General features: G+C 33.5%; 1 long non-coding RNA gene across 3 annotated transcripts; it reads left to right on the forward strand.

Moving 5' to 3' along the window:
- The first annotated feature begins 443 nt into the window (after positions 1–443).
- LOC125778723 (uncharacterized) lies at positions 444–9,773 on the forward strand. 3 transcript variants are annotated; one of them, XR_007422881.1, is made up of 3 exons: positions 444–1,061; positions 6,308–7,566; positions 9,180–9,773. It is a non-coding gene; the product is annotated as an uncharacterized LOC125778723 (long non-coding RNA). The 3 variants fall into 3 exon arrangements; XR_007422882.1 differs by having other exon boundaries at positions 448–1,061; positions 6,581–7,566; positions 9,180–9,772; XR_007422880.1 differs by having other exon boundaries at positions 473–1,061; positions 7,151–7,566; positions 9,180–9,759.
- The last annotated feature ends 3,186 nt before the right edge of the window (positions 9,774–12,959 follow it).

The raw sequence follows: 12,959 nt of genomic DNA on the forward strand, positions 1-12,959 counted from the left end.
ATCTGTGAAGAAATCGTTTAATTCGGATCACTATAGATCAATATAGTTGTCATACAAACTGAACGATCAAATTCTAGTCCTTCTGTGAAAAATTTTCTTATATTAAGAGATATCTTCACGAGTTTTGGTATACATTATTCTCCAAGGCAATGTTATGATCTCCGAAAAAATTATTCAGATCGGATCACTATAACATATAGCTGTCATATAAACTGAACGATCAAAATGCAGTTCTTGTATGGAAATATTTTTTATTTGAAGAGATCTTTCCAGTAAAGTTGGCATGAATTATTATCTAATATAACTGGACAATCTGTGAAGAAATCGTTTAATTCGGATCACTATAGCATATAGTTGTCATACAAACTGAACGATATGGTATACATTATTCTCCAAGGCAATGTTATGATCTTAACATATGAAATTAACGCTTTTTTGTATGATATTCAAATATTGGAATTCACATCTATACTCGCACAATGAACTATAGAATACCACATGTCCAATAATCGATATAAACAGAGTGCCAATCACTCAGCAGCCTACCACATACCAAACCACCTGCAAGCATCACTGCCCACTCAACGCCGCCGCTCACAAGCTTGTTGTCCGCATCATGTGCTTCGAAAAATGCTGATCGCGTGAGACCACTAAAGAGCGCCGCCACGAATATTAACGATAATATACGAAATTATTTTCTTTGTACATTCTCTACATATACTATACATATTTCGAAAGTCGGCCGAAACAGCGCATCGTACCAAAAAAATTGCACGACAACTATGCTCTGGTCACTTGTGCTTGCTCTCACACGATGCCCGAACATTATGTGGGCATAGCTTGCTTCTTGCGAATAAATGTCGCGATTCCCAAGCGAAAAAGACTGTTCGATTGTTCGAAAATGCAGATGTTGAGTTAAAGCAGTTTTTAAAAAATTTAGTTTGCAGTCAAACTTTGCGTCGGTATTTCTAAAATCGTGCACTCGCTTGTAAAGCGATTAAAGTTTAATAATAAATCGTCTAAACTACATATTTGTGGCCGGTGGTGTCAATCGTTGCGACGTAAATACAAATATATTATTTAAGTAAAAATGTGTACAATTTATTCGATTTGAATATTAATTGAAAAACAGTGACATCGTGCTTTGTCTATTACGTAAATGTTATACTGTGCGTAAAAGTGGCACGAAAATGCTCGTGTATTTGTACAACAATGCGCGAATAATTATACTTACAAATAAGCAAATGAGATTGAATATATATATATATACAATATAATAATTTATTTGCGTTTGAAAATAGAAATAATATAAATGCTGAGATAAGTGCAGTTGTTGAGGCAATTAAAGTGGCTTCCCTATGCTGAATGAGTTGGTGCAGCGCATACACATTCGTACATACATACATAGGCGCATTAAGTGGTACCGCCAAAGAACTGGGGACCGAAACATGTCTTTCATATAAACTAAAAACTGTATAGTTTCAACCTTTTAGTGGGTTTATTAGCAAATTTCGTACACTAACTGTTTCCCGAGTAATAATAACGGTATTTAAGTGTTTAGTGGTTGCGGTGCTTGTATAGTCTGGCAGAACGACAAAATAGTGGCTTTGCTGAAGACAAAAATTCTTAATATCTTTTCGAAATCGCTGTTGTTCCGATCCCGGTTTTGACGGTGCATTATCGTGGTGCATTATCGTGGTGCAAGAATCACGCATTGTCGGCCCATAACTCCGGTCTCCTTTATGAATAGCTTCGCTCAAATGACGTATAATAATCAAATAGTATTTATTGTTGACAGTTTGTCTGGTCAGACGTAATTCGGAGTGCACCACACCTTGTTAATCGAAGAACACTGTTAATATAACCTTGACTTTTGAACTGCTTTGACATGGTTTTTGGCTTCGGCTTACCTTTGCCTTTCTGTTACCGGGTCATAAGCATAGATCCTAGACTCAACGCCAGTAATAATATTTTTTATGACATCCTGGTAGTCGGAAAGCATTGTTTCACAGACGTTAAGGGGTTAAAACTGCATTTTTTTTAACAATTTTCTCATATAAAAAATGAAATATTTTATTAGAATTTTTTATTGTTACATACATACACTACTAACAAAGAAATTCCGAAATTTTTGGAAAAAAAATATTCTATACTCGGCCATTGCAACAACATTTTCAGTGACCCCTCGGAAAAAAGATGTGCCCATGTTGACAGAATAACTCCTTACAGTAACATCCAAAGTGAAAAAATACGTGTTTTAGTTAAAACCTTAAAACTTTGACGCAGGAAAAAAACTGAAAATTGTATATTTGTCAAGCATTTTAACAAAAAAAAAAAAACAAAATTTCAGTGAAAATTTAGCAATTTTTTTTCAAATATTTGTTATGAAAAAACCCTTCGTTCAAGTCTTTAAGAACTGTGTCTTCATCTTTTTTTATATCATGGAACTGCCATAGAAATGAGAACGATACCTTTTGAATTCCTTACTGCAATTTTTATCTTCTAATTCCCTGTTTCCATTGCGGTATTGAACGCTTGATGAACCAAGTTTCTTTCATTGATTTACTGATGGATTTCAAACCCTATGGAGGCCATCAAAAGGCACATATGTATATATCGAAATTTCATCAACGATTTGACGAGTTCATGTTACTACAATTATTGCAACACTGTCCACAGCAACGTTCCAAAGGAATGTTGAATTTTTCAATGTTTTCCTAATGAGCTTTGCCGGGTTTTTCATGACATTTCACAAAAGCGAGAAAATGTTCCTCTATGTAGTAGACTTTTTCCTCAGCATTGAGACGGATATAAAATAAAATAAATGTAGTCTGGGACCCTTCGAGAGCTTCGCACTTCCGGGGGAAACACCGCCGACACAAAATATCAGTTATTCAGCTGACTAGTCATTTAATGCTAGTAGTAAATTTATTTCGAACTAGTTGATTTTCCCACATGGCATTAAGGCTTGTGCACAAATGTTCGAATACTTGTGAATTTATGAATTGAAAATGAGTGTAGCAACAACATACATGCATACATATGCAATGAACTTGTGGTTTATACAACGAAAATATTGTTTAGGCAATTACAATGTTTATTGTTAATTTTATAAAATAAGCCAAGCGAGTCAATGCTGCACACACAGCGCCTTTTAGTTCTTTTTTCGTTTCATATATTATATACTTACATTCATAAATATGGTTGTATGTAATTATGTGCATTTGTGTAATACATTTTTGTATAATTTTGCATTGAGGTTTTTTGTCACCAACATGTAGCATTATTATTATAAAAAAATTAAAGATATCCCGTAGCTGCAAATTATATACAAAGGGTACATATGCATATATATACATACTTACACATATATATATACATATATCCTTTCGATTTCTATCTAGAAGTTAAATATTTTGCAAAAAAAAAAATAATAAAATGGTGACATATGTCTGCTTGCGTCTATGCATAGGATATTAGGGTGTTCGTTATTTTCCGAACTAGTTTTATTTTAAGTGAAATAGACTCTCAGGTTTAGGAATATCGAGCTGAAATTTTGCACACGTTATTTTCTCTTCAAGCAGCTGTTCATTTGTCGAAATCACCGATATCAAATCACTATAGCTTATAGCAGCCATATAAACTGAACGATCCTACTTAAGTTTTTGTATGGCGAACTTTTTTATTTGACAAGATATCTACATGAAATTTCGCGCAGTTTATTTTAAAATGCAGTGCTAAAATATCTGAAAAAATTTTTCAGATTGGATCACTTTAGCATATAGCTGCCATACAAACTGAATATTTAAAATAGTGTTCTTGTATGGAAATCTCTTTTATTTGGAGAGATATCTTGCTGAAATTTTAACAAAGACTATTATGTAAGGCAATCCTATAATCAACGTATAAATTTTTTAGATCAGATTACTATATCATATAGCTGCCATACAAACTGAAGGGTTCAAACTAAGTTCTTGTATGGAAAACTTTCTTATTTGACAAGATATCTTAACAAAATTTCGCACAGATAACTATCGTAAATAACGCTACTATATCCGAAGAAATTGTTCAGATCGAGTAACTATAGCTTATAGCTGCCATACAAATTGAACGATCAAAATAAAGTTCAAGTGTGAAAATCGTTTCTATTTGACGAGATATCTTCACGAAACTTAACGTGGATTAAATGAGATTTAGAAAAAAATTGTAAAAAAACAATTGTTAAAATTTCTTTTCATAAATAAATTTCTTTAAAAGTTATACGCTGTTAAAGCCATATACCAAATAACTTGAGCATTCATACCAGTGATTTACAGGTTTTGTGTTGCTTATACGACATGTTGTACTATATGCATACGACAATACATTTGATGCATAGCTTAGCGCGTATTACTTTTAAAGGAATGTTTGTATGGAAAAATCATTAATTTTGTAAAAAATGTATTAGAATATACTTTTTTAAAGTTGTAGAATTACTTGCTTTGGGAATAAGAACTTTATTGCAAAGGAACCAAACATCTCATATAAAATATGTTTAAAAAAAATTAAGCAAGGTTTATATACAGAGCTTGCTCACGTTGGATCCTTTTTTAGCGTGAAAATGAAAATTTCAAGTGATCTTTGCAAAAAAAGCAACTTTAGGAAATAACAGAGACCCTAATGTATGCATATAGCATATTCATATTAAAAATAAACCGAAAAAACGTAATTAAAAAGCTTACTGATCATATGATGTATTAAAAAGGAGAGAGACAAGCGCATAAATGCTTAATACTTGGTGATATATGAATGAGAAAAGTCTCAAAAGACACCACATTACGAATGAGCAAACTCTTTAAAGACACACCACATTAATAGCGTTTTGAATGTGTGCAGCAGCATTCGCTTTTGTCCAATTCGCTTTTCACAATATTTGCTTGAGCATATTTTTGACACAACGCAAACGGTGCTGAAAATTGGCATTTCAAGTATTCAGGTGACTAATAAGAAATTCACAATTTTCACTAACGCAGCTAGCAATATACTTATATAGATAGATGTGTATTAGGGTGGGTAAAAAGAAATATATGAATATATTGTTTTTTTTTTGTAAGAAATAAATTTTAATAAACTTCCAACGAAACTGTGAGTTTTGCAATTTTAAATGATTTTATGTATTAGGGTGGGTAAAAAAAATATTAATATATTTTTTTCCCCTTTGTAAAAATTAAGTTTTAGTAAATATCTACGAAACTGTGAGTTTTGCCATTTCAAACGGTTTAATGTATTAGGGTGGGTAAAAAAAATATGAATATTGCGATTATGTGTATTAGGGTGGGAAAAAAAAATTCGAATATTTTTTTTTGCGCTTTGTAAGAAACCATTTTTAGTAAACCTTCAAATCTGTAAATTTTGCAATTTCAAATGCCTTCTTCCATTGAGTTATAAAATTCTTAAGAAAAAAATTGGCTTAAAAAAAATCAAACTTAAAATGCTACTAACTTTTAAACGGTTAGATTTAGGTAAAAATCGTAAGAGACCATTTTGTAGAAGCATTCAATAATTTTCTACAAAATTTATAAAACGAGATATTTTTTCAAGTAGTTGCGAACGAGATATGAATATTTTGCAGCTGCGTTGTGTCTACTATACGTTTAATCGGGATTTCCATACTACAAAATAAGTCTGATCGCGATATTTATTGTAGATTTAGTATGTAATATTGATAGATCGCGATCCACTTGGAGATATTTTCATAGATGTGTCTAAGAACCTATTTTTTCAGAGTACAAACGAAAAAAAAAACTTTTTTGAGCCACCCTAGTACATACATTTTTAGTTGTGCGTAAGTCTGTTGTTGTGTGACAAACGTGTAATTGCAGCATTCATAATGATTGTATGCTTATTTTGGGGTATAACGGTGTTTTATGTCTCGAGGCTTTTTTAATATGCCCGGTGGATTCCAAAAGTTCTAACCAAATACAACAAACTTACAACCAATAATCTGTCAATAAAAATCGCGATCAACCGCGTCCACTTGTACTTATGTACTGTTATTTGACCGAATTCAAGGTGTTCCGCAAATGCTTTGACAGCCACACCTACGCTATTGTCTGCGCTCTAATGCAAACCGTTTCGGCGGAAAGCAAGTTTGCTGACATTTCGGTATCAGCGTTTGTACGTTTGGGGAACTTCGGATGTGTTTGCCATGACTTTAGCCTTGTGGTGTCAAATGTTTGAGAAGATTTCAAATATGTTTTATTTTTCAAAGCCGTATGTATGTATGTATGTACATGTGTATGTATGCTGGACCTGAGATCAATTACAGTTTTTGCGTTTTTCGACTTAATTGCAAACAATAATTCATCAATAATTCAAAATCGGTGAATATATGCTTCAACTATAAAAAACTCGTCGTGTTTGTGAGTCAATTTCCTGCGCCCTGTGTCTCAAGCAGCTTGCTGTGTGACACGTGTAATGAACAATCAAATGTTGTCTATTTTAAATATAGACACCCACTTATTTGTGTGTATGTGTAAATACGAAGATGACGTGCATATAAGCGAAGTGTGAAAATGTATTAGATTTTACTTTTTAATAGAAGCGAAATTTGCAAAAGTGTAAAAATAATAATGAACAAATGAAATTGGGCGAAAAACGTAAAAAATGTAAAAAACATTAAAAACATTTTTGTTGCTTCGCAAGGAGCTTTGTTGAGTTTAAAATTCATTGTTGTTCATAAAAAAAATAAAAAAAAAAATTAAAAAAATATTAAAAAAAAATTGAAGAAAAGAATATCTAAAAAAAATTCTAAAAAAAAAAAATTAAAAAAAAAATAAAATAAAAATTTAAAAAAATACAAAAAAAAAATTAAAAAAAGTTAAAAAAAAAATAATTTCAAAAAAATTTTATAACAAACTCATTGTTATTCTGGCAGTTTGTAAAGGAATGCCTGAAGTCATATAATTCTGTATAAAGTCTCTAAAGGCAACATGAAAAGAAATCTTTATTTAGATTAAATTTTTTTAATTAAAAAAATCTACAAAACGATTTTTAGTAAATTCGTAAATAATTTTTGTGAAATCCGTTTATTGCTCGTGGCGCATAACTTGCTGCTTTAATGCGAGGCGCGAAAAGTGTAAACGATTAATAAAAAAATTATGTGTTCTAGGTGCTGATGTCTTTAATATGTTTACTTTCATGTGATCTTTGAAATCTATAATGCTCGCCGAATAAATAAAAATAAAAATAGAGAATAGAATTAATGCAGAGTGCTTGTACGCTTTTTTCAATAAACTTAAATTTTTATTATTTTTTCTGCTTAAGTGCAGTTGCGCGTCCGAAGAGTTAATTGAAAAAGTGCAGAGTTTATTTATTTTTATCAAAACACATAAGTGATTCAGTAAATAAATAAACGAAATAGCAAATAATTTATTACGATTCCTTCGTGAGTGTTTTCACAAAGTAGTTTAAGTGTGAGAGAAAGAGCGTGAGTCTCAATTGTACAGCTGCAAAATGTCGTGCTGTGGCCAAATAACCACAATTCGTCCGCCCATCGAAATGTCCAGTCAAAGTGACGTTTTGAAGGTAAACAAAAACTGGGTTTTATTAATAAAGACTGATTTGAACTTACACAGAACTAATATCAACAAAAATTCTGATTGGAATATTTATTGAATATTTAGTATGTAATAGAGATGGATCGCGATCGATAGCACGAAATAATTCCGATCGCGATATATATTGTAGATTTACTTGTAATATACATGTATTGACGGATCGCGATGTTGAATGTTTATCATGCAAGAGAGATGGATCGCGATCCATATCACAAAATAATGCTGATAGCTACATTTATTGCAGATCCTGATCGCGATATTGAAAGTTTATCATCATTATTTATAAATCGCGATCCATGTCACAAAATAATGCTGATCGCAATATTTATTGAAGATTAAGTATGCAATATTGCTGGATCGCGATCCATATGCTATATTGATGGATAAAATAATCTTGATCGATATATTTGTTGAACGTTTTGTATGCAATAGAGATGGATTGCGAATGTTTATCATACCATATTGATGGATCACGATCCACATGACAAAATAACTTAATTAGGATATTTATTAGACGTTTGGTATGCAATATTGATGGATCGCAATCCATACCACAAAATATTAATGAACGCGATTTTGGATGTTAATCATTAAATATTGATAGATCGCGATCTATATCATAAGATAATGTTGGTAGCGATATTTATTGAACGTTTAGTATAGTGTGGAGATAGATCCCGATTCATATCACAAAATAATTCTCATCGCGATGTTGAATGATCGCGATATATATTGAACGTTCAGTATGCAATATTCTTGGCCGGCAATCCATATTACAAGAAGTTTAAATAGCGAAAATACCGCAAGACTTTTTTGACAACCCAATATTTTGAAATGGGAATTACGGATTCTGGATCACGTGATCAATATTGAATATTTAGCACATTTTGTATATAACTCCTAAAAATTAGGAGTCACGCTTTGTCCAGGTAAAGTTCTATACCACCGACATGACTTTAGTAAAAAATTATTGATCCGATTCAACCCATTTTTGATATACAGGCGTACTATAATTAGAAAAGCATTCTCAATTTGGATCACGATCCAAATATCACAATAAATATTGCATATGTGAAGGGTGTTTTTGGGCGTCAAAATGTACTCCTCCCTACAAAAAAATTGGAGCTCTTCATTCACATTCAGAAAAATTTAGGAATATTGAAAATATGTTGGAAGGAAACTCTGGGTCCGCCACTGTGTTGTACTTAGTACTGTTTTTGGAAGTCTTATAAATTATCATTATATCATTTATGATTGTTGTAACTCAGCACGTTTACTGCTTGAGTTTCCGAATCAATAGCAGGCAAAGACATACTTTCATATATCGTAAGCCGTTGGTAGGTCATTGAAGTTATTCCTCATTTGTCAGAGTAGCCCAAACTACATACATATGTACATATAATACAAAAAGTAGAAAATCAAAATCGGCTAAACACCTAGTAATGTCTCAGCGCCACACTGTTATACTATTTTATTTTCATGTTGACAATAATTAATTATTGCTATTTATTTTGTATCTTTTTTCTGTATTTTTAATTCAACAACAACGTAATGCGAAATCGCCAAAATACCGCATTTTAGTTGAGATACGATCCACGACTAGACATTCATCGCAGGGTAAAAGAGAAAAAACGTTAACAATGAGTTTTGCATCCCAGTAAATACCCAAATTAGTGTGTATCGAAAGGCATGCATTTGATATTTGACTAAAGTGACATGTTCACATTCACACATATGTTCATACATATACATAGTACGATGACGCTCGAGTCACCATCATCACATACATATATGTACATGCATATGTAGATGAAAGCAATTCGTTATCGTTGTCGCACATCCGCAAATACAAACATCCTCTGCAGTGCAGCATACAACTGATCAGGCTAAGTAGAAAGTTCAAAGCGAGTATATTATTTGCTGACCTAAATTGAAATGGTTAGAGAGGAAGCAGGCTTATAAGAAGTTTTTATAAATTTTGATGCAGAGAAGAGCAATAAAAATAATAAAAGCTGCACAAATGGAAAATATTTCTTACAGGAACTTGATTTCGATCGGTTAGTTTGTATGGTAGCTATACGCTATAGTAGACCGATCTGAATAATTTCTTTGGAACTTTTATTGTTGCTTTTAGAAATAATCCATGTCAAATTTTGTGAAGATATCTTATCAAATAAAAAAGTTTTTCATACAAGGACGGGATTTCGGTTGATCAGTTTATATGACAGCTATATGATATAGTACTCCGATCTGAATAATTTTTTCAGAGATTATGTCATTGCTTTAAGAAATAATCCGTGAAAAATTTTGTAAAAAAATCTCGTCAAATAAAAAAGTTTTCCATACAAGGACGGGTTTTCGGTTGATCAGTTTGTATGGCAGCTATATGCTATGCTATACCGATCTAAATAATTTCTTCAGAGATTATATCTTTACTTTAAGAAATAATGCATGTCAAATTTCGTAAACATATCTCGTTAAATAAAAAAGTTTTCCTTACAAGGACTAGTTTTCGAGCGATCAGTTTATATGACAGCTATATGCTATAGTAGTCCGATCTGAATAATTTTTTCGGCGATTATATAATTGTTTCAAAAAATTATCCATGCCAAATTTCGTAAACATATCTCGTTAAATAAAAAAGTTCTCCATACAAGAACTGGATTTCGGTTGATCAGTTTGTATGACAGCTATACGCTATAGTAGTCCGATCTAAATAATTTCTACGCAGATCATATCATTGCTTTAAGAAATAATGCATGCTAAATTTCGTAAAGATATATTTTCAAATAAAATAGTTTTTCATACAAGTACTTTATTTGGAACGTTCGGTATGCAGACAGAAGCATGAACAAACAGCCGGATATGGCTAAATCGGCTAAACTTGTCAAGCTGATCATTTATAGAAATATTTTATACGATCTCCAACATTTCCTTCTGGCTGTTACAAACTTCCTGTCAAACTTAATATAGCCAGTTCAGGCCATAAGAAGTAGATAAAGTGAATGCAAGATTTTCTTCCAAATAATTTTATGGTCGCGTAAGCCATCAATTCACAAATAGTTAAAAATAAACAAATTAAAAACCGCACAGTCCTTCACATATATGTACAAATACATATTTATTCAAATGAAGACCACTATGTGTTTACGTAAATTCCATTTACATACTTATTCCGCTTACATACATACATATTGATCCAAAATATTCGAAATTTATCAACTGCTGCCGCGCGAGCGAGGCGCAACGCGACAGCTGGTCTATTTTATTATACAGCAATTTACGCAGACAGTGGTTTATAATAGAAAATTGAAAATAGTCTTCTACATATATCTATATGGGCACAACAAACATACATATATATGTGCATTTATGAGTTGTGGTCTTCATCAATCATGTTTGTACGGGTATATATTGTTTTTCAGTAGCTCATTCGTGAAAGCCCTCAAATGAGTGCATATGTTGCTTAATTGCTTAATTGTGATTCCGTAATGATTTACCGTGTCTATCTCTTCACTGCATATGAAGCGGTAATATAATTTTGTTGCTGTAAATATCAGAAAGGAAAAATTAAATTATTCCCATCAAATCGGTCTGTCCGCCTGTCAGTCTGCAAAACGCCCAAACAATTTACTGGGTTTTAGCGGTATCGAACTGAAATACCCTGTATACAGGAAGACATTTCAAATAATTTATATAAAGGGTGTTTTTTTTTAGATATGTGGTTTTCAAGAATACTATTTAATTAATATAAACTATTGTAATGGCCAATACTTTAGCTTTATTGTAAATTTAAGACTTTGGCAAAGGGTTTTAAAAATCTTTTCTGACAAATGACCCACGCGGTCGGCTTGAAAGAATTAAAGGCGAGAGGAGAGCCGAGTATTCTCTTCTAAGACCTCAGTCGTCTCGGTTTTAACTGCGTTGATTAGCGTCTTCACATAACCTTCCAAAAAATAAAAAACAAAGTCCAGCGGTGTTAAATCGCACGATCTTGGAAACCCACGACGGCAGATAATGCGCTCACCAAAAGTTTCCTTCAATAAATTGATTATTTCGTTGTCTGTATGACATATGGCGTCATCCGGTTGGAACCGAAGGTCGTCCACGTCAAATTCCACCAATTCAGGCACAGAAAGCCTACAATTTAAGAGCCTCTAGCGGCTCCCATTGACTGTTGTTTATTAACTTGAAAAGTGAACTTCGCCGCTGAACAACATTTTCTTGTGAAAGTCTGGATCGGCCATCTCGTTTTGCTACCATTCACTAAATGTGCGACGTGCTTCTTCTTCTTATTGGCGTAGACAACGCTTACGGGGTTAAAGACGAGTTTACAACAGCGTTTAATTTTTCCTGTTCACTGCTTGGAGTTTTCAAGTTTGGCTAGGTCCTTCTCCACCTGGTCTTTCCAACGGAGTGGAGGCCTTCCTCTTCTTCCCCGGCGGGTACTGAGTCGAATTGTCTCAAAGCTGGAATGTTTTCATCCATTCGGACGACATGAACAAGCCATCGTAGCCGCTGTCTCTTATTCGCTGAACTCAAAGCTCAAAACAAACTGTGTATAAATCACGTAAAAGCTCTCAAAAAGACCAACTCTGAAAAAGGTATGCTGCTTCGTCTTATTTGGCACCACAATCCCGAGTCAGTCTGGGCCAAGAATACAAAACTAGGTCTCTATCTTCAGCGCGGTTAAATCAGTTTCACATCCCAAGTGCATACAGGTCGCTTTTTCTATTGAATGCGTCGGTACCCTTGTTTCAGTTGTGCACCCAGGGGTACCGAATCGAAGAAGCTTTTCACTGGAAAATCACCTTCCACACGAACGATGTGACGCAGCTAGCGCATTCATAAAGCTACAGTTCGCGTTTTCATCGTTTTGAATATTCATCTCTCACGTGGTCGGTTCCAAAGACTTTATTAAGCAGTCTATACTTCTGTAACCCGAATATCTCAAATGTAGTCAGATTGCTATACACGTGGTCTTTCCTTTGAATGCTTGGACGTCCTTGCTTCGATGGGTCTCGAACCGAAGAAGCTTTTTACTGTCGTCGTGGAGCTCATACAGTTCGCGGTTCCATCTTTTTGAATATTCAGCGCTTACGCGGACGGCTCCAAAGACTTTATTAAGCAGTCTATACCTCAGTAACCCAAATATCTCAAGTGCAGTTAGATCGCTGTGTACTTGGTCCCTCCTTTGAATGCGTGGACCTCCTTCCTTCCGTTGTCCACCAATGGATCAGGCATCGAAGGAGCTTTTCACTGAAGCATCATCTTCAATACGCACGACATGATCCAGTCAGCGCATTTGTTGGATTATTATGCGCTTAACTGTATTCTTGTCGTCGTGGAGCTCATACAGTT

Source organism: Bactrocera dorsalis, chromosome 5 (assembly GCF_023373825.1).
Source record: "Bactrocera dorsalis isolate Fly_Bdor chromosome 5, ASM2337382v1, whole genome shotgun sequence".
NCBI classification, from domain to species: domain Eukaryota; kingdom Metazoa; phylum Arthropoda; class Insecta; order Diptera; family Tephritidae; genus Bactrocera; species Bactrocera dorsalis.